The sequence below is a fragment of the Quercus robur genome, chromosome 11, assembly GCF_932294415.1.
Source record: "Quercus robur chromosome 11, dhQueRobu3.1, whole genome shotgun sequence".
Taxonomy (NCBI): domain Eukaryota; kingdom Viridiplantae; phylum Streptophyta; class Magnoliopsida; order Fagales; family Fagaceae; genus Quercus; species Quercus robur.
Window position 1 is genome coordinate 36,063,815 of NC_065544.1, and position 20,752 is coordinate 36,084,566.

The window sequence follows — 20,752 nt, forward strand, 5'->3', positions numbered from 1 at the left end:
GAATTTGTGAAATTATGTTTTGAAAGCACGATTTCACAAATCGCATATAGTGTGTAATCATTGTTATAGCTTTTTAGACTCTAGTTGGGTTCTTTCAAAATGATAAGGTTGAGGACCATATCTAGAGTAGAGATAAGTATTACGAGGTTTAGGCAACAACAAATTTAGGATTTCTAGTAGATAGGCTTGGTCCAAATCAAACTCTTTTTGTGTGTGTGTGTGTGGATAAGTTGGAAAAAGTCAATTTTGTAACTTGTAATGCACAAAATATAAAAACCACGCCGTGTCTAGCCTCTGTCACAACTGAGTACCCTATTCACCAGTCATAGTTTGCAAGTTGTGAGAGGATCACCCTACAAATTGCTGACAATTCTGATCCCTAATAAATCATAGAGCACAACCTCATTTCTTGTGCAAAACCAATTAATAAAGGAAATAAAATTACAAAAGAACCATGGCTCACCAAATGCTTTGCCTCTCTTTCCTAGTAACCCTACTCATAGTCATTCAAGGCATCTATGCAAATTGTTAGAAATGCTAAATGAATAATATTGTATTTCACACATAATAAAATATACAAGAGTGCCTTTATATAAGAGTTAGAGTGTATAGTGCAAATAAAGAAGGTGGGCCTAAAGCTCACAACCTATTACACATTAACGGCCCCCCTCAAATTCAAGGTGGATATGAGACTAATTTGAGGTTGTCAACCAAAGCATGAAAACGTCCTTTAGGATATGACTTGGTGAAGATATTTGCAAGTTGATTTTTAGAGGAGACTGAAAACAGCTTGAGAGCACCATGGACAAGATGATAACAGATAAAATGACAATCGATCTCGATGTGTTTAGTCCGTACATGGAAGACATCATTATGAGTAATATGAACAGCACTCTGGTTGTCACAATAAAGAGAAGTAGCGGAGGATATAGACATACTTAAGTCCTTAAGAAGCCATCGTAATCAAAGGAGCTCAGATATGGTATCAACAAGGGAATGATATTTTGCTTCTATATTGGAGTGGGCCACAAGGGTTTGTTTCTTGTTTCGCTAAGAAATCATAGAAGAATCAAGAAAAAAGCAATAACCAGTGGTGGACTTCTGAGTCAGCATTAGAGAATGCACAGAGAACAAGAGGAAATTGAGCAAAGTAAAAAAGGCCATGGAAGAGAGTGCTCTTCAGGTATCGAAGAATGCACAAAACAGTAGCATATTGAGTCGATCATTGAGTAGACAGATACTGGCTCACTTGGTGAACAACAAATGAAATGTCTGGATGAGTGACAAAGAGATAAACTAGGTTGCCAATCACTCATCTGTAAGAAGGGGGATTAGACAATGATTTCCTCCCCAAGGGAGTCAGATATGCATTAAGTTTAACTAGAGTGTCAACAGTCTTGCCATCAGTGAGTTCAGCTTGAGACAAAAGTTCAGAAGCATACTTGGCCTGAGTAATAAAAAGACCATCTATGGAATGAGTGATTTCAAGACCTAAGAACTACTTGAGATGTCCAAGATCTTTCATCTCAAACTGTTGACTAAGAAAGTCCTTGAGTTCTTGAATGCCACTGAAATCATAACCAGTTATGATCATATCATCCACATATAGGAGAAGCAAAATGGTGCCTTTGTTAGTGCGACAAAGAAATAAGATAGAATCATAATAACTGGCAATGTAACCTAAGTGAGAGATGGTAGAGCTGAACTTGGCAAACCAAGCTCGTGGAGCTTGTTTAAGCCCATAAAGTGGACGATGGAGATGACAAACCTTGTTCGGTTCAATAAAGAGACCAGAAGAAGGTTGCATATAAACTTCTTCACTTAAATTCCAATTAAGGAAGACATTTTTGACATCCATCTAAAAGAGGTCTCATTTACTAGCAGCGACAGTAGCTAAGAGGGCATGAATAGATGAGATTCAAGCAACTGAAGCAAAGGTGTCTTCATAATCAATCCTATACTCTTGTGTAAAACTTTTTGTAACAAGACGAGCTTTATATCGCTCAATAGACCCATAAGAGTGAGTCTTGATCTCATAGATCCACTCACAACTAACCACAGATTTCCCAGGGGGTAGAGTCACTAAATCCCAAGTATGGTTTTTAGATAATGCATTAAGTTCCTCTTTCTTTGCAATCTGCCATAAAGGGTCAGTTGAGGCCTCACGATAGGTGTCAGGCTCGTGCAGTGTAGCAAAGGCAGTATAACGATGATAATTAAGTAAATGTGCAGGAATAGATCTTACCCGAGTTGAGTAACGAGGTGGAATGTCTTATGCAAGATCTTTAGGCGTAGAAGGAGCTGGGGACCCAAGCTCAAGGTTGGATGGCTCATTTTTGAACTGTTCATTAAAGGTAATCTAGGAGAGGCAACAAAAATATCTAGTGGTTGGACAAAGAAGTCTATAGGAGAATCAAGAGTAACTATAGAAGGAATATGTGACTCATTTGAAAAAAGATCTAAGATAGGGGAGGTACGGAAGTGAGAGAGCTCGACAAAGGAGCATTGTTCCCAAAAGAAAACATTGCAGAAGATACAAAGACGATGAGAGATAGGATCATAACACTGATACCCCTTTTGAGTTTCACCATAGCCAAGAAAACAAAAAAGTCTGGACCGAGACTTAAGTTTGTTATGCTCATGTGACTGAAGAAGAACGAAACAGGCGATACTGAAGGAACAAATGTGGTGATAGTCTGGAGGTAACCCAAAAAGGCGCTCATATGAAGTTTAATTTTGGATGATAGGATTGAGAATGCAGTTAATAGCATGAATGGCATGAATAGCAGCCTCGCCCCAAAAAGGAGCTGGATCTTTAGCAGAGAGAAGGAGAGCACGAACAGTGTCAAGAATATGACAAAGTTTTCGTTTGGCTCTACTATTTTGTTGAAAGGTACCTGGACAAGTTAGTTGATGAACAGTGCCATAGGAATGCGAAATAACTTGGAAAGCATATTGAGTGTATTCGAGAGCATTATTAGATCAAAATTTTTTGATACGTTTGGAAAATTGAATTTCAACCATTTTTGCAAGATTAAAATATACTTCCAATAATTTAGAACGATGTTTCATATGAAAAATCTAGCTATAGAGGGAATAATCATTAACAATGACAACAAAATATCGAGATCCACCAATACTAGAGAAAGACGAAGGCCCTCAAACATCAGAATGAATTAGGTCAAAGATATCAGTGGACATTGATTCACTAGTATTGAAATACAAAAAAGATTGTTTTCTTAATTGACATGAAACACAATCAAAATTTTCTGTGAACACCGAACTTAACAAACCTCTAAAAGCCAAGTGATGTACCCGAGAGGAAGATGTGTGACCAGGTCAGGCATGCCAAAGTGTAAGGGAAGGAATAGAAGAAACTGAAGCAGCAACAAAAATAGAAGCAACAGGTGGAAGACAAAGGTTGTCCACGGGAAACATACGTCCAACTCTAGGACCGGTCCCAAGCTCTTGTCCTGTCCTCAAATCCTGCACAATACACCCAAAATAATCAAAGGTAATGCGATAACTCAATTCAACTAATTGTCTCACAAAAAATAAATTGTAACAAAAGGTTAGGAACATTAAAGATCCCAGGAACCGAGAGGTTGGAGGTCGAGATAGAACCTATATTATGATCAAACATTGTGGAAACATAAGTTGTGCAAATATTAAGAGGGTGTGGTGCAAGTTGAGAAAATAAGGATAAGTGAGGTGTCGTGCGTTTGTAACAAGTAGAATCAATAAGCCAAGAGGAAGGAGACATACTAGATAAAATTGAGAGAAAAGACAAATAAAATGCATTACCAACCATACAAATGGTATTAGCAATGATGTTTTGAAGTTTAACAATGGAAATAATGATAATGGATCTAGAAGACTAAAACTGTGTGGAGATAGAAGCCATTGATTGGATACTCTTAGTGCTAGCAACAATAGCAGCAGAAATGGAAACAACTGATTTGTTGCAATGATAATAAGTCTCAATATTATGGCCAAGATGTTTGCAAAATTTGCAAAAACGATTGTTGGATTGTTGGCGAAGAATGTTGCAATAAGAAGAAGACATGTCCTTGCTCTTCATTTAGTAGAAAAATATGCAAAAATGAAATCTACGCAAAAAACTAGGAAATGAGCACCTAAATTGCAAAAAGTCAAACCTGGCAAAAAAGTCAACGATCAATGATAAGTCTAAAAGCTCACCTAGTGTGTAAAACACTAGTGAATGTTTAGAGCCCCAATTACAAAATAACCAACACAAGATTATACTCAAACAATATATGTATTGAATGAAAAATATAAGCTATACCCAAACATATAAACTACTCTAAGCCATAATCTAATCACAACACAGTAGTAATTAAAAGCAAAGAGTAAGGGATAGAGAAAAGCAAATGCAAGATAACACCGGCACATGTTATCGAAGAGGAAATCAAAGAATTCGGCGAAAAACCTCTCCACCGCCCTCCAAGTGGTAAAATGATCCACTAGAAAATTAGTTGGGATAACAATAGACCCTCTAAGCCTAATTTACTCAATGCATCTAAGCCCTCCAAGCTTCTAGCTCCAATAAGGTTATGCCTAACCTTGTCTTCTCTAGCTTACCGAATCCAGCAATTAGCCCATTACATCAACCAAAATGAATTGGTTTTCTCTTGAACTGCTTCCCAAACATCAATAACCTTCTCACTACTCTAAATATGGTAATGTAAGAATTTGGCTTAAGATCCTCTCAAGGGTATGATAATGGAGAGGGTGAGAGTAGAGGAATTTGGAGAATCAAATGTACAAGATTGTGGATGAATGAATCTTGTAGTTCTCTAGGGTTTAGGGTTTATCTCTCAAAATTCTTTCTGGAAGCTTTCTACATTTCGTGGGTATAAAGGTATTTAGAGTGGGGAATGTGAAGGAATGTGAAAAGTTATTTTTTTGCAAAACAAGGTGCTTTAGCAAGTCACTCGCGACTAGGACAAGTCGCAAGTTCTAGTCACCAAATAACAGAATGGCCAGTCTGTACTTTTTGTTCTGTAGTGATCTAGCTATCCTAACCCTTCAACTTTCTGCATGCTCCACACATGTGACACTTCTGGCGAGTCACCACTCGTAAGTTAGTCGCGAGTTCCAGTCACAAGAAGCCTTTTAATGCACACATTTGATTAAATCTTCACACTCTCTCACACACAACCCTTACATTATTCTCACCTAAATACAAGATTTCTAATTGCTGAATTACAAGCAAATTTGGCCCGGAATAAAGTCAATACATAATTGAATAAATTCAATCTTACAAGGTCAATGAAGTCAACGGTGATGACGTTAGTAAGATGACGTAAGCAGTTGACTGATGCTAACGTAAGCATATGACTGTGTGTTGACATGGCAATGATGCAGCCTGATGATGTAAGCAATGACGTGGAAGATGACATCAGCTAGGGCTTACGTGGATGTTCACATAGCAGTGATGATGTTAGAGATGACGTTAATAGGTAACTCAGCGACGCGTGAGGCGCGTGGAGTCAACTCACTGAACCTTTGAGTGGCGCGTGAGGGCATGTGATAGATTCAATGTGGAAGTTTCCGATGGTTTTGAGTAGATCGGTTGACGTTCTACATGATGATATGTCTTGTGTCGTAATTGGAGGTCAGAAGTGATAGATCCGACGAAGGCAGTGGTCTTTGTGGCGGAGAAGGAGTTTTTGGCAGCAAAGATTCAACCCTGAGGACCTCTGACAACGGCGAAGCAATCGGGAGAGGGTACTAAAAAGGCTTACTAATAGAAGAAGTTGAGGTAGCGGAAAATACCGACAAAGACATGACTGCAACACACAAGAAAGTTACAACAGTGGCTCTGATACCATTTTAGAAATACTAAATGAATAGTATTATATTTCACACGTAATAAAATAAACAAGAGTGCCTTTATATAAGAGGTAGAGTGTATAGTACAAGTATGTGTGTAGTATAGGTAAATAAGGTGAGCCTAAAGTCCACAACCTATTACACGTTAACACAAACTTTGCAGTTGAATATGTTGTCAACAACACCGCTTGGAACACTCCTGGTGGAGTTTGTTTCAACAATCAGATTGGGTCTGAATATAGTAAGCAGACATTAATTTTTGCCACATATTTCATATGGAGTCTCTTCCATGTAAACACTAATGTAGATAGAAAGTTTGTGCCCAAAGTGATCTTGTTCATCGATGATATAAATGGAGTTGCATATGCTATCAACAGCCAGATCCATGTTAATGCAAGGTACATCAATGGCGATTCTAGCGACATGAGAACCGAAATCTCAGGAGTGTTATACCATGAAAGCACACACATATGGCAATGGGGTGGTAATGGACAAAGTGTTCCAGGTGGATTGATTGAAGGAATTGTTGATTATGTGAGGTTGAAGATAGGGTTTGTGCCTAGTCACTGGGTGAAGCCTGGGCAAGGTGATAGATGAGATCAAGGTTATGATGTTACTGCTCTATTTTTGGACTATTGCAATAGTCTTAGATATGGGTTTGTGGCTGAATTGAATAAGAAATTGAGGACTGGTTATAGTGTTAATTTTTTTGTTGAACTGCTCGGGAAGTCTGTTGATTTAGAGCTAATTTATATGAATAAAGAATAATACTAGAGATACAAACTCTTTTACAAATTTTTTTACAAATTGCTGATGTGGTAAGTGATTATTTATAAATGAAAAATGATATTTATAGTGGGTTTAGATGAAAATCAATAAAAATTTTGCCACATCAACAATTTGTAAAAATGTTGTAAAATAGTTTGTGACTGTAATATTATTTATAAATAAGAGTAATACTGAAGATACAAACTCTTTTACAAAAATTTTTACAAACTGCTAACGTGGTGAGTGATTATTGATAAATGAAAAATGATATTTATAGTGGGTCTAGATGAAAATCAATAAAATTTTTGCCACATCAACCGTTTGTAAAAATGTTGTAAAATAGTTTATGATTGTTACACTATTCATAAATAAGAGTAATACTAGAGATACAAACTCTTTTACCATGAAATTACACATACTATATGAGATAAATAAATGTGCTTGGATTATTACTTATTTTGCCTTCATGAACTACAAATTAAAAAAAAAAAAAAAAAAAAATTTATTTCTTATTTGTTGATTGTTTTTGGCTTTATCGGTTTGAAATTTGAAACTATGCCGGCAGCTTCTTAAGACAATATAAAAACATATGTTAGCAATAGGTGGGTTTTTTTTGTGTAGTAACTGTGAGGGAAATATCTCCATCTCTTTCATGATTGATTTTTTCAACTCGATAGTGTTATCAATCTGAACAGTAGCTATTCTGTATACAACTAATTGTATAGTTTAATTATACAGCATCAAAATTTTATTGCATATAGTATACCATATATAAAGTTATAAAAGTGGAACCGACCTGTCCTTTGCGTATGAAAGTTTTCGTGGTGAGATTGAAACAAAGTATTTGTGAGATTCGAATTCGATAGTTTTTTTTTTTTTTTTTTTTTAGAGAATTCGAATTCGATAGTTAAAATGACGAATTACATACAATCTGGTTCTTGACTAATCTAATTTAGTGTATATGTGTCACTTAATTAGTTAGATTTTCTATGATGTGTTGGAATTTAGTGTTGACTTGAAATGCCAAATTTATTGACGCCGAAATTTCAAATTTTAAATGCTTTTACGTTACCTTTGTATGGAATGCGAAGGAAATTTTTAAAAAAGTTAACTATGGTTTAAATTTTTGATATTTTGATATATTGCATTTAATGCAAAATTTTCTAACATTGTTTGAAGCTCACTTGACAGTTGGTCTAAATGACATATTTCATTTTCATCCCAGCACCGTTTCCCTACCAGTTATCAAATTTCACGCAATTTTATCGCTGTCACTAATGGTTATCAAATTTCACGCAATTTTATCGCTGTCACTAATGATTTTTACTAGTACTTTTTATTTCTTGAAGGAAAGTCTTGTGCATTGACTTTTAGTGGTCTCTCTACTTTAGCTAGAAAAGCCTATGCATCTCCATTAATAAATGCTTCAGGGGCTGATCAAAAGAGAGAAAATAAAAACCTAACATAAAACTAAGGGAAATGTTAACGAGTGTCGTTGGGGCATTGGTTAAGAATTCATTTTAAGAAAGTTTTGACATCACTTCTATGGGAAATGAAAAAAGCTATCAAAACATTAATTATTTTTTTTTCTTTTCTCATAAAAACTTTCTTTAATTGGATTGCTAACCAATGCCCTATGACACTCGTTAACATGACCCTAAAACTAATGGAGCAGGGCATTGCACAAGTATGATATGGATAAAGCCCAAGTTAGCACTAGGACCAATATCTTTGAATGTTATTAAAGGTGAACAATGACTTATATGAAAAGTTCACTCCAAAGTCCAAACCAATGTGGTACTCACATCAATAGATAAAGTGAGGATAGGCTCCACTCTCTAGTTTTAATATCTCCTATTGTCGATTACAAAAATAAATAAATAAATAAATAAATCTCTCCTACTATCTCCTGTTTCTGTACGAATGAATGATACTTGGCAAATAAAAGATCCAAGGGCTTAAAAAACCCACGTCTCTTTCTTCCTCCAGCATTCCTTTCAACAATTTTTTTTTTTTTAATTTATTTTCTCTCCATTTGTCTCCTTTTTTTCCCCCCTCACTCCAACATCATCACAACCACTTGATCAACAAAGGTATCAAGACCATGGCTTTTCAAAGAAGAATGGGGAAAACAAAAAATATGAAAAGTTCACTCCAAACCAATGTGGTACTCACATCAATAGATAAAGTGAGGATAGGCTCCTCTCTCTAGTTTGAATATCTCCTATTGTCGATTACATAAAAAAATAAAAATAAAAATAAAAAATAAAAACTCCTATTGTCTCCTGTTTTTGTACGAATGAATGATACTTGGCAAATAAAAGATACAAGGGCTTAAAAAACCCACGCCTCTTTCTTCCTCCAGCCTTCCTTTCCACAAATTTTTTTTAAAAAATTTATTTTCTCTCCATTTGTCTCCTTCTTTTTTTCTTTTTTCTTTTTTTTCTCCTCACTCCAACATCATCACAACCACTCGATCAACAAAGGTACCAAGACCATGGCTTTTCAAAGAAGAATGGGGAAAACAAAAAAAAAAATTGATCTTGAGCAAAAAAAATCAAGAAAATGCTTTCCTTCAAATCTTTTCATTAGGGATTGTTCTATGTTTGGTTGGTTTTCTTCAATTCATTTTCTTGTGTGCTCAAGTGATTTCTTTTGCAAAAGAGGGGTTGTACCCCAAGACAATACATATGTGATGATGGTAACTCTAAAAGTTTGATAAATTTGAAGCAAAGTTGACGGACCTAATGAACCAGACGACCTTGCTTGTGCACCCGTAAACGACACCATAAAGCCGATGGTTCCACCTCAAAGCCAATGGGTGCGCCTCGAGATCAATGTCGCTTAAATGAGGCAACCAGAATGCATAAGCGGAATAAGAAGTTGACGGAAGGAAGATGAAGGAGATAAGTGAACCTTTGACAGATTTGACATGGCCTTACTTGGCCCCCACGCATGAATATATAAGGAAACATCTTGTGCTCCACGACTAACCCTAATCGAGGGGATTCCTACAAGGAAAGGATTCCGCAAGATGTGCGCATTAATGAAGATCTTCCCCACAAGGAAAAACCCTCTATGCCAAGGAACAAATGTCAACCCTACCTACTATAAAAACCCCCCCCAAAAACCTCACAAACCAAGGTACACATAATTTCTCCCCACTCTGGCAGTTTAGAGTTGTAAATTTCTCTAACTTGACCTACGGAGGGTATTTGGTCGGTACTACACTAGTACTCTCTTAAGGTCTTCTGTTTTCGTGTTGCACAGGTGTTGTCTCGAGTACGTGAGGACTGTGTCACTAACTGACGATTTTAGGCGTCATCTATATGGATTAAAAAGTTGCAAAACCCGAACTTTGATAAAACCCATCAACTGCCATTAACATGATGACCACCCAAAATCAAATATTTTCCGTCATGAGAATCAAAGCAGCATCAAAATCCTTGAAGACCCGTCATGATTAAGACTTGCCTAAACCACACACACTCTCATCTCCATCAAAACCAAAATCCCTTAAAACGCAGTCCATCCACAAAAAAAAAAAAAAAAAAAAAAAAAAAAAAAACAAGCAAATAGTAATAACAATTCTGAAGAGATAGGGTGTAATTTTGTAAAGACAAAGGGAATTGAGAAAAAGGCTTAAGCAATAGTTTTGATGAGAGAGAGAGAGAGAGAGAATGAAGAGAAGAATGAGATGAGAGAGATAGTACAAATGAAGAGAAAATCTAAAATTGTTGTGGAAAGAGATGTTGGAGGAAGAAAGAGATGTGAGTTTTTTTTAACCTTTGGATCTTTTATTTGCTAATTATTAGTCATCCGTATAAAAACAGGAGACAACAAGAAATATTTAAACTGGAGAGGAGCCTATCTCAATAAAGTGTTTGAAACACACCCACACCAACACGTTTTAGAAGGTTTTGAGCTCTAAAAAAATATTTTGAAAATTTTGAAAATTAAATGAAACGTAAAAAAGATCCAAGGTGTAAAATGTAATTTAGGGGAAAAAAAGAAAAATAAGTCATTGCAATATGCAAGCTTTTGCAAAGTTTCTAAGTCATTGAAAAGTAATAAGATCTATGTACAGCCAAGTAATTACCACTAATACTGTACTAGAAAATTGGCTGTTGTAGAAGTTTCTTATTAGTTGATTGAACAATGCTATATTCAAAATATTTTTACAGCACTTTCATAATAAATCCTAAGTTGCAGGCTGTTATTAGCTTTTATAGGTGAGCAAAAAGGTAATTTAACTTGTGGATCTAAATTAGAACCAATAATAATTTGTCATTTATAACTTATTCTGAAAATATTGTAGACATATCACTTCTCTTAGCTAATTACCTGACAAATACTGATCTGAGAGGGAAAAGTTTCTTTAACTGCTACACAGCCTGACAAAGGCCAATCCTATATAAACACTGGATCTACAACACAGTAAATTCAATGCAAAGTCTAAGCAAGAAAATAACATAAAATATGGCTCACCTCTCTTCTAGTCCTAATAGTTCTCCATGGTGCCCATGGCAGTCGAATACACTGTCATAAATCAATCACAAACAACCCCAGGTGGTGCACGATTTAGAAACCAGTTGGGTGCCAAGTACACTAGACAAACAATGGAATCTGCCACCAACTTCATCTGGAACATCTTTCAGCAAACCAGAGTCAGACAGAGAACTATCAAAATGTGAACTTGTTCATTGAAGAGAAATTATCTATAGAAAATGCACTAGCCATAACTTAAAGGAACAAAATTAAAGTTAGTGGCAGCCATAGTTATCGAATCGTGAATCGATTTTTTATTTTTCTGTATCATGTATCGTATTGAATCGTGTATCGTAAGATACACAAACACCTAATAAAATTATAAAATAATTATAGATATACATTTATAAAATGTATATTCATTATAAATTCAAAATATATTCAACTAATGACCAATTTAAACATTACTTATGTAATAAAATTTAACAAAGCTAACTAAATAAATCAAATTGACTTATGTTTATAACATGCACATTCAAATTGATTAAATTCAGAAGTAATATATGATATATGAATCAAAATAATAATATCTTTTCATCATCTTGGCTAATCAACTCCATCTAAGTCAATGTTATCATCATGTTCAACATCTTGCAAAATTATTTTTTCATAGACATTTTCTTTATTATTATGAACATTTACTTTTGAAAGTTCAATTAGTGTATAAAACATTATGAACGTTTAGACCCCCAATTTACAAATTACCAATTCAAGTTTAATGTCAAACAAATAATGTGTGGAATATGAATATAATCTTAAAACAGAATTGATAAAAAATCTAAACCAAATAAAATCACATCCACAGCAGAAATTAAATGGAAAAGATTAAGGGAAGAGAGATGCAAACACAAGGACAACACTCAATGTGTTATCAAAGAGGAAACCAAAGCCCTCGGCGTAAAACCTCTCCACCGCCCTCCAAGCGGTAAACAATCCACTAAAGAATATAGTTGGGATACATGAACAGCAAAAGATCCTCAAAGCCTAATCTACCCAATGTACCTAAGCCCTCCAAGCTCCTACTCCAACGAGGTTACGCCGAACCTATTTCTTCTTTAGCTTACCGGATTTCGCTACTTGACCATAGCATCAACCAATATGAAATTGGTCCTTTCTTCATTGCTTCCCAAACACTAAATGACCTTCTCACAGATATGGGTATGGTGTGAAAAGGTTTTGGTAATGTACCTCTCAAGAATTTGACAATGGAGAGAAAGAGAGTAGAGGAATTTGAAGAGTCTCTATGTGAAGATTGTGGATGAATCAATCTTGTTTTTCTCTAGGGCTTCTCTCTCAAAATTCTCTCTGGAAGCTCTCTGAATATCGTGGGTATAAAGGTCTATATATAGTAAGGTGAGAAGAAATGTGAAAAGTCAGTTTTTCCCAAACAGGGTGGTCTAGTGACTTGACCTCGCGACTGGGCTGAGTCGCGAATTCAAGACGCGAGCTAACGGCCTTTCCAGCCTGGTACTTTTGTCTTGTAATGCAATAGCTGGCATGATTCTTCAGCTCCCTTGCATGCTCCACACATGTGCCAACTTTGGCGGCTTACCAGTCACAAGTCACCCACGAGTCCAGCTGCGAGTCTCTGCATCCTTGTACAATCTTGAGTATTTCTTCACACTCTCTCACTCACTACCCTTACATAATTCCCACCTAAATTCAAGGTTACTAATTGCTAAAATACAAGTAAATTTGGTACGGAATAAAACCAACAAGATGGTTAATAAAATTCGACCTTACAATCTCCCCCTTTGGCTATTCCGTGACAAAACCCTAAAACAAACTCTAGACTTAACATGTGAATTAAGAACAATTGAACAAAACTCACTCATACCTAACTCTAGAATCTGATAAGCTCTTGAATCATATGAACAAGAATCTCCTGAAACATAACAACACAGTATCATCATTGTATGCAGAAAAACTTGTAATTGCATAAGAGACAAGCACAATGCGATCAAGCAAAATGGAATGAGAAATAAACCATGGCTTGACCAAATATGCAATCACTATAAAATAGTGACCACAATGCTCATTCACACTTGGAATGAACATCTAGAAATACAAACCAATAAGTTCAATGCAAATCATTTACATGCCCAACACTCAACCAATGCACAATACATAAAGTATATGCATTTAGGAACAAAATCCTACAAGGGCACAAGAGTGAAAATATTTGAAGAAAATACATAACATTTAGCTAGAAGTATTAGACAACAAAACATAAAGGCTGCATAGCATGGTACAAACCATAAAAGCCTACAAATCACAAGGAAACAAACCCTAAAAGCTTACAAAAGCAACATGGGCACAAACTTAAACAAGTTCCATAGAATATTGAAATAGCATAAGCTAATAAGAATAAAATGTTAAACAGAAATATTGAACATAGGCTTGCTTGCTGAAATCTCCCCTTTTGATCAAGCTATTTCTCCCCCTTTCATTATTCTCCCCCTATGAACATCATCTCCCCCTTTTTGTCATGGAATAGCTAGGCCATATCCTCTTCTAGCTTCCTCTGAATCTAATCCAATTGAGCTTGTAGGGAGGTGAATTGCATATCCCACTGAATGTTGTGATGATGTGAGATAGATGTGAGTTCGGACATCTTGGTGCTCAATTCATGGACAGATGTGACAATATTGTCGAGTTTGTCGTCAAAGAAGAATGAGCTGGAGCGAAAATCACTAGGAGATGTGCAAGTTTCTGATTTGACTTTCTTCCGACTATGACCAATGCTAGCGTTGAATGTACGCATAGTGATTGGACTCAGTTTTGTGTAGGGAGAGTCATCATTTATTGGCCGAATCCCTTTGAGCTTCAAAATTCTAGAAATGAGACAGGAAAAAGGAACGCATATCCTTGACTCAGTTTGTAGAACTATTTTGCACAGAATGTGAAAAATATGAGCACAGATGTCAATCTCTACATCAGAGATTAGGTCATGAAGAAACAAGGTGCGTCTAAGGTTCAGAAACCCTGTGCTGGATAACGGGTACAAGTTGTGAAACATGACTATTGTCAGCATTCTCAATTTTGGAGGAAGAGAGGAAATGCTGTCGGAGTTTCCATTTGATGAGAATTCTAAGTCTTGGCCAAGACCATCCCAAAGAAGTTCCTCATTTGGACATAGATCATCATAAACCGGTGAGTTCTTGAGCATTGGCCTGTTTATGTGAAGAATTTCTGTCAAATATGCGGGAGAGACTGAGAAACTTTTCCTTCTAACCTAGCACTTGAGTTCTCCACCTTCCACAATTGCATTGGCATAAAATTCTTTTACCAAATTCTCATAAGCATCATCAATGTCGGAGAGAAGGTAATTCCAATCCTTGTGGGCAAACAATTTTGGGATGTCGATGTCAAAAAGTGATGATTGATTAACAACCCTCTTAACTAATGGTGTAGCATCTTTGAAGTAATTTTCATGAGTCTGAAAGGCAGCATAAGATTTGAACTTGTTGGGATCGAACACTCCTGACGATGAACGAGTCCTTTTTATTCTAGGTGAGAGGTCATCAACATCAATGACAGGTTCCTTTCCTTTGCTACTACCTCCTTTCATAGCTGCTCTCTTAAATGGAGACATTTTCACTCTGCATCATATTTCATCAAAAAGAATAAAAGAAACCCCACAATACCACAAACATTATTAGCAATGGGTCATTACAAGGATAATGATGAAAACCCTAAAAACTTGAGATAAAGTTCCTAAACAAGACAATGAGTGTGTATGTGTCACTAATGACCTAATATTAACTCAAGATAGAGTAGATCAGTAAATAACCACCAAAAATCATACAAAGATTTCATCAGAATATCATATACCCATGAACAATCAAGAGATATACAAATATTAGTAGAAAAACACAATCCAAGAGGAATATGCAGTAGGGGAGAAAGATAAGGAGTAAGAGACAAAAACCCAAACCTTTCCTTGAAGAATGAGAAAGTGGTGACAAATTAGTTGAAACTAATATGTGTGAGCACGATGGTGTTGAAGAAGAACAGTCACTGGATGCGAGGGAAAGAAATGAAAACCCTTCTTGAAACCAGTATAGAAAAAGAATCTTCCTATGCAACACATGTGTTTTTCGCGACTACATCAAGTCGCGTGCCAGTCGCCATGGCCAGCCACCAGAACACTTGAAAGAAAAATTTTGAAAAATTTTCTAAGTGTTTTTCATGACTGGAAGTTCCACTCGCGAGAGAGTTGTGAACTGAGTTGCGAAAATCTCTATGTACCCCTCTCTACTGGACTTTCCACCCGCGAAAAAGTCGCCAACCTGAGCCGCGAAAAACATGAAATTCCAAATTTTTGAAAAATATTATAAGTTTTTTTCACGACTGAAGCATTTACCTGCCAATGAGTCACCAGTGAATCATGAAAAATCTATGTGATGGACTCGCGACTGGGGCATGCGACTAGTTCTACTCACGACTGAGTCGCCAGAACTGGGTGTGAGAGACCGCGCCCCCGACCCGTTTTATGATGTGTTGGGCCAAATCCACGTGAATGGGTGGAGTCGTGTTATTGCCTCTCAAAATGGATGTTCGACTAGTTATATTTTCCCCTTTAGATGAAGGGTTTTACAATAGAGTCGTCATTTATTTAATTATTGGAAAAATAAGAAAACCATAATTGAAAAATTTCCCATTTTGTTAATTTGAAATTGAATTTACATTGATCATAGGAAAATTACATGGCTTTGGTTCTAGATACAATCTAAGATAAAGTACATGGCTTTGTTTCCTAGTTACAATCTAAAAATCGAAAATTACATGGATACGCATTTAATCTACTAACCCTTGATCTAAACTTGGAGGCTATGTTACAAGATGGGAAGGTGTTAGGCACCCACCTTGCCCGGTGAAACCGGTCTTCTAGACTATGGTGGTCAACATTCATATCATATCATCCAATATGTCAATCAATTTGCATGTTGAATTTAATGTGTGTGCATGTGATAAACCCTAATTCAATTTATTAAGCATGACATTTGGATTGAGAAATAAACTCTAGTGAATGTGTGTGGATAGTGATAACCTAGATTCAAGGATTTGAAAGAATTACTAAACAAACATGTTTTTCATATTTTTAATGTGAATTTAAGATTAAATCTAGTGATATGCATGAACATGTGATGAACAACTAAGAACATGTGAATAACACATAAGAACATTCAAACATATTCAAGAGAATTATCATGTTTTAATCTTAAATTCTCATCATGACAATATAAGCAAACAGTTAGGGAAGGGGATTATACCTTCATGCAAGATCCATGTAATGGAGGAAGAGATTCTTGATGGAGGTCCTAAGGGTGGAGGAAATGAAGAACTAGGAGAGGGAGAGTGAGTCTCACTCAATACCTTGAGTCTTAGGAAGACCAAGATATGACAAGACTACTCAACTTCACTAGAACTCAAGAGAAGAAAAGAGAGGGGGATTTTTTTGTGTTGGAATGATGGAGAGTGGGGTTTATATAGTAGTGGTGAAGGAAATATGAATGGAAGGCCATTTAATGAGAGTTGACAAGGAATCATGAACCTAAACCTCATTTTAGCCTTTGGGAAAATCTGGTGCGTTAAATGGAAAGATTGGTGGGAGTGAGGAGTAAGCCAAAATTCGGTTTTCCCGTAGCTGCTGTGACAGCCTATAGAGCCAACTTTGAAAAATCATATCTACCTCAATTCTGATCGGAATTGTCTCATTCTTGTACTCAAATTGAAGCCCCGAATGTCTAGTTTCTGGGAAAAATATCCTCATTCACAGATTCAAAATATTCTGAGAGATATCAATGAAATGGTAAGCAGATGTCATTTGTTAGAAAATGGTTTCAACACAAATAACATTAATAGGTCTCCAAATTAGCTCCCAATTGACATTAAATGGTTCCAATCACTCTCATTTCAAACTTAATTGGCTCTAAATTTACTCTAATTAAAAGATAATTGCACAAATTACTCATTGAATAATTAATGTTTAACTATCTAGTTAATTAGGTGTATGCAACTTTACCATAAAATGTAGTCCTAACCAATCAAATTATGACACATCATCGATCTCAAATTGATTATATTTATAACCAGTTGAAATCAATTGTTCATAATCATATATAGTCAGACTCAATTTGTAATAGTGCATCTCAACCATTAAAACTTGATTTGATGATAACTTTCAATCTAATGCTCCGATTAGGGCTCATGACCAGTCGATTTGATCGTTACAACATCAAGATCATTTTGGTGAAATGAGATTAAGGATCTAATGACCAGAATCAAGATGCATATTTCCAATGTGAAATTACCCTTTTACCCTTCATGTGAGGTTAAATACGGGTTGCAAAATAGGGTGTCAACACTGGGCAATACAATTTTTGAAATTTTAGACAATTTCTGCAAAAACAAAGTACTTTCCAAAAATAACTAAAACAGTCAAATCTTTTTGTGATTGATCAACAAAGATTGAGCATGTGAAAACAAATTTAATCAAGTATAATCACATGAATGAATATGGCATTCATTGAACATAGACATGTATGTTATGTGTGAATATCAAAGATGAGATAGTCCATAATCTAACGTGATGCTTCAATAATCAATTCAATCAAGGCATACACAACTAGCACTAGATAATGTAATCCATCTCAATTATAGAAATATGCATATATGACCTCCCACAAAGCTTTGAGTATAATATCTTTGAAGCTTTTCATTTGGCTCCATGTTTGACTTAACATTTGATCTTTTTGAATCAACATATCTCGTTGTGAGATTGATGTTTGAAATTTTCGATATTTCACTTTAATGAGATAGCCTTTGGCTTTTTGGGCATCATACAATTTTTAATTTTTGGTTGCTTTCCTTTTTTTCTAGTCAAATACTAGTATATGTGATAGGCTTTTGCAACTCAATATCTCTTTTTATTTGGAAATTTACATTTGGTGAGCTCTTTTAGCAAAAACAACAAAATAAAGAGTGGAAAGATATATAGACACAAGTTTATGTATGTCTCAAAATCAACAAAACCATTCACTAATCATTCATGACAAGGTTGAAGATCTATTTACAATAGTCACATAGATTTCAAGATTTCTCCCACAATGATATGAGTGCATAGGGAACAAGTTATGCTCGTAGATACATAAAGCCATTTGCACAAATGTACAAGGTAAAGCATATTTTGAGACAAAACTCAACAATATCGATCAATCTTTTTGGATTTTCTAATTTTTATATGGTTTTTGGATTTTTGACACACAAGAAGGAAAAGATTGATTAGAAGCAACAATATAAAAACAAAAAAAGAAAATAAAACAAACAAACAATTTTCAATTCTCATAATTAATAAACCAACCAATAGTCACACAATACAGGAAGTATTAATGCATGGACATGTGGTAATGCTTATGCATGAGTATCCTTCATTACCCACACGTAACGTGTGTTTGGGGTGATATCCTTATAAGATTGGGTACGAGAGTTAGGATTTTCAAACCTTCTAGTGAAGCTTTCCAAGCAGTTGGTATATGCACCAATCATCTTCATCACATTTATCATTTCGAGATCAACATTTCGATCTCTTGATGACTCAACAGCCCAAGTCCTCATGTCATTTCTTGGCCTTCTTGACCTTTGATCACTAGCATTCCTCAATACTCTCAGCTTATGATAATGGGGTTGGGTGTGCCCTTGAAGTCCGCAGTAATGGCATACATGATTCGTTCTAGGACCTTTTCGTGATCGTGGAAGAGATTTTGCTCTGCCTTCAAACCTGACCACAAATTGATTATAGGGCTTGTTCAACACCCGCTGGTCAGTTACATTCTTCTTCTTCTCAATATTTGCCTTTTCAACAGTAGGGGCAACTACAACCAGCTCTTTGGCCTTCACAAACTTCATTTCTTTGGAGATGTTCACAACTAAACTACTTTCTATGGTGTATTCTAATCCAGTCTTGTTGGGGAAGGTCTTTTGAGAAGAAATCACATCCTCAAGCTTCTTTGTAGAGACTCGCTTTACCTTGGCATTTGCTTGAACCACCTCAAGCTCAAGGAATTTTACCTTGGTGTAAGCTTCGGTTAGCTCGCCATTTAGCGTCTTTATCTCACACTTGGCCTCCTTATATTTCACTAGAAGACTTTTATAGTCCTCCTCGGCTTTCTTCATCTTTTTCACAGCTGCCTTAGCCACCCTTGCATATTCTCCTGACTTCTCAAGTAGAGAATTGTAGTTCTCTTTAAGACCAGTTGTATCTTCATCTTCTTTTACATATGATTCTTCTACAATTCCCATGATTTCCTCATCACTATGCTCCCCAAGCTCTTCCACAAGCAAATTCAAGTCCTCTAAAGACTCAACATGGGCAACAGTCATGAATGCTAAGAAATTCCCTTCTTAATCACAGCTATCCTCTGAATCAGAGGTGGAGGAATTTGAGTCACTGAGAGTGGTGGCATACACCTTGCCCTTCGATCTCAGATAATTAGGACATTCCTTTTTGAAATGGCCCTGTCCATTACACTTAAAACAAGTGACTTAGATAATTAGGACATTCCTTCCCTTCTCTCTTTTTGAAGTCCTTCTCCTTTCCAAAACTCATGAATTCCCTTTATCACCAAATTTCTCATTGTTCTTGAACTTTAGAAATTTTAAGAAATTCTTTGCAAGGTAGGCAATATCCTTTTCTATTGCATCCTCATCCGATGAACCATGACGTTCTATCCTTTCATTTATCGTCTTAAGAGCCTGTGATTTGCTCTTTCTTTGATTTGGTAATGAAAGTTCATACGTTTGGAAAGAACCAATCAGCTCTTGGACTTTGATTTCATCAAGGTCTTTGCTCTCCTCAATTGGAGTCACCTTTGCACGGAAGCTCTCTGGCAACGAACGAAGAATTTTTCTTACAACTTTCGAGTCCTCCGTTTTCTCTCCCAAGTTAAACTTGCCAATTACCACTTCATTTAGCTTACTATAGAAAGAGTCAAAGAACTCATCCTCGCTCATCCTGAGCTCTTCAAACCGGGTAGTTAGCATCTGTAGCTTTGTGTCCTTAACTTTCTTTGTACCCTCATAAGTGGTCTCCAAAATCTGCCATGCTTCCTGGGCAACGGTGATATGAGAAATCCGATGGAATTCATCTAGGGACACACCACAAAAAATTGCATTAAGTGCTTTACTATTAGCGTTTGACGTCGCGAGGGATGCCTTATCCCAAGTGGATTTGGCTACCTTTGGCATCGTCCAACCTATTTCAACAACATCCCAAACAACCCCATCTATCGAGCATAGAAATGCTCTTATCCTTACCTTCCAAAAGGCATAGTTGCTACCATCAAAATATGATGGAGCATTTAAAGATTGAGACCGATCCATCTCAATATGGGGTCAAGGATCACACTATGGTAATGAAACCAATAAAAGTGTACTCGCTCTGATACCAATTGAAAGTTCAATTAGTGTATAAAACACTATGAACGTTTAGACCCCTAATTTATAAATTACCAATTCAAGCTTAATGTCAAACAATTAATGTGCAGAATATGAACATAATCTTAAAATAGAATTGATA

The 20,752-nt window shown here is 36.0% G+C and overlaps 1 pseudogene; it reads left to right on the plus strand.

Moving 5' to 3' along the window:
* Positions 1-454: 454 nt before the first annotated feature.
* On the plus strand, positions 455-6,624 carry LOC126704982 (uncharacterized; annotated as a pseudogene).
* Positions 6,625-20,752: the final 14,128 nt, after the last annotated feature.